Raw genomic sequence first — 3016 nt, 5'->3', positions numbered from 1 at the left:
ATTCTATGTTAACATCTTATGTCTGGTCTCCCAGAGTTGAGAAGCAGGAGAAGAAAAGACATGAGGCCCTAGCCTTCCCTAGGTTGGTCCTGGTCCTGCCTTGATCCCTGGAACACTCCTGGAGTAACCTACAGAGAAAGAGAGGAAACTGTCACTAAACCCATCCTCTCCCAATTTCGGATCAACTTCTGGAACCAATAGTTTGTTGCATGATCATAGGAAATTTGACTTAGGGATAAAATAAATGAGTACAGGAAGTAGCTTTTAAACTGTTGTTTTTTAAAAAAAAAATATGGTACACATATAGTCTTCTATGACCTTGGAAATTTTAGCCTGACTCCATTCTGGCAAAAGAAAACTTACTGTGTGAGAAAGGTTTTTTCAAGGCAAAAACATCATTCTGATGTTTGGGTTAGTCATCCAATTGCTAATATTCGTATAATTAACTCATTTAATTTGCCACTGAAAAGCTACCTTTGTTTACCTGCTGCCATGATGCTGGGCTAAGTCTCATGTTGTAATATCATAATCTTCTAGGTGCAACACAGAGAGTGGCTTCTTTACTGGGTGGTCACTGTAGAGGATTAGCATCTATCTCTCCTCAGGTACGTAGTGTAAGATGATCATGACATTTCCTTTTCCCCTCCACTGACTCATTCAAAAATGGGCAAGTCTCGCCTGTTTGAGCTGGTGGAAATGCGGAGTCTAACCCAGGGCTTCTGGTAAAGAACCAATCTCTCCCTCCCCTGGTGATAGTGAACACAGCTACTTTTGGCAGCTGGTATTAAGTCAGAGCCTCATCAAAATATAGTTGCCATACTCAAATTAGAATAATTCAAGAATGATTTAATAATAAAAGGCATTCAAGGGCATGAGCAGGGTAGAGTGAAAGCACATAGGCCAAAGTAGCACGCTAGGACACGGAGCAGGAGAACTATCATCACATCTGTGTCTGAAACCACAATGAGCAGGGTTACCAGAACCCCAGAGAAAGTTGCATAGAGAGGGCCACTGGAGAGGAGCTTTGAACTTGGGTTATGAAAAGTGGTCAACCCAACCTGACCGCGCAGGGAAGAAGCCAGATGAGTAAGTGCCCCAACTTTATTCCCTCATTTCTGTTCAAGTTCCGCAGGCGATCCCCATTAGCTGAATCCAAACAGAAGCCAGGGTGAAAGGGATCTTACTTATGTAAGCCATGCAAGTCACAGAGCAGAGAAAGTAAGGCCACAGAGGGGCCTGAAGGAATAACTGAAAGTGTTCAAGACACCAGCCTCTTACGACTTCAGGAGGAGTCACCTGAGTGTGAAACTGACACTGTAGAAGTCAGAGCAGAGTACCCGGGTATGTGAAGACAAGGAACTCTAAAGTCTGCCCTATCTTGGACTTCCTGCTACGTAAGTAACACAAGTCTTTCGAGTCTATTATTCAAGTCAGTTTAACTCAGAAAATCTTTAACCTACAATGGCAATTATCTTAATGCTTTTCAAACAGCAAGTGGTAACTCATTAGTGGGTTGTGAAATTATTCCAGTAAGTTAAAACCAGCACTTTTTTTTAAATGGAAAGAAAAAAAAGAGTAGAATTGAACATATAAGAGTACATCACACAATAAAAGAATAAGTATCTCTTCCTGAAAATTTTGGTTATGTGTACATAGATATACAAGAAGCTACAGTTCTCTTTATAGTAATAAAATATTTTTCTTTGATTTTTATTTTTTAATGTCTCATGTATATTCAAAGTTGTGCCACTTCCTATGCAAACAAATGCCCCACTCCTAATTTCTGAAGATACTTTAAGAATGACTTGAGAGATTTTTGCACATCCAGACACCAAGCTGCAGTGCACCTAGGATGCCACGTGGAAGCCAGAGCCGAACCTCCCGCGTGGCCATTCAGGCCAGCCGGGTATCTCACATGAGAACGGCACTCATGGCCAGGCGTGGTTGCTCACGCCTGTAATCCCAGCACTTTGGGAGGCCAAGATGGGTGGATCACCTGAGGTCAGGAGTTTGAGACCAGCCTGGCCAAGATGGTGAAAGCCCATCTCTACTAAAAATACAAAAATTAGCTGGACGTGATGGCACGCGCCTGTAATCCCAGCTACTCAGGAGGCTGAGGCAGGAGAATCACTTGAATTCAGGAGGCAGAAGTTGCAGTGAGCCGAAATCTCACCACTCCACTGCACTTCATCCTGGGTGACTGAGTGAGACTTGATTTCAAAAAAAAAAAAAAAAAAGAACTAAAGAACTACAGCCAGGCCAGCACCAGCAGCTCAGCTGCCAGCAGGAGCATCCCCCTTTGCAGCTGGCCCTCCTGCTGCTGGGCCCAGGCAGCCAGGTCTGATGGCCCGGATAGCAACCACTGGAGCTGGCGTGGGGTACACACTGGGTCATACCATCATTGGGGGCTTCAGTGAAGGAAGTAATGCTGAGCCTGCAAGTCCTGACATCACCTACCAGGAGCCCCAGGGAACCCAGATGCCACAGCGGCAGCAGACTTGCTTCTACGAGATAAAACCGTTTTTGGAATGTGCCCGGAACCGGGTGACATAAAGCTCCGTGAGGGTTTCAGTGAGGTGCTGAAACAGTGCAGACCTGCAAATGGACTGGCCCAATTGAGAAGTTCAAATTGGAGAAATGGAAAATCAGCTCTCATAACCAAGTTAATTTAGTATAAAAATGGCCGGGTGCGGTGGCTCACGCCTGTGATCCCAGCACTTTGGGAGTCCGAGGCAGGCGGATCACGAGGTCAGGAGATCGAGACCATCCTGGCTAACATGGTGAGACGCTGTCTCTACTGAAAACAAAAAATTAGCCAGGCGTGGTGTCACACGCCTGTAGTCCCAGCTACTCGGGAGGCTGAAGCAGGAGAATGGCATGAACCCGGGAGGCAGAGCTTGCAGTGAGCCGAGATCGCGCCACGCCACTGCACTCCAGCCTGGGCGACAGAGCCAGACTCTGTCTCAAAAAAAAAAAAAAAAAAAATTAGTATAAAAATATAATTGATAGTGAAGAG

General features: G+C 45.2%; 1 pseudogene; it reads left to right on the top strand.

The window, feature by feature from the left end:
* The first annotated feature begins 1852 nt into the window (after positions 1–1852).
* LOC129463387 (coiled-coil-helix-coiled-coil-helix domain-containing protein 2-like) lies at positions 1853–2726 on the top strand (annotated as a pseudogene).
* Positions 2727–3016: the final 290 nt, after the last annotated feature.

This window comes from Symphalangus syndactylus, chromosome 2, assembly GCF_028878055.3.
Source record: "Symphalangus syndactylus isolate Jambi chromosome 2, NHGRI_mSymSyn1-v2.1_pri, whole genome shotgun sequence".
NCBI classification, from domain to species: Eukaryota; Metazoa; Chordata; class Mammalia; order Primates; family Hylobatidae; genus Symphalangus; species Symphalangus syndactylus.
This window is presented reverse-complemented; position numbering and strand designations above follow the sequence as displayed.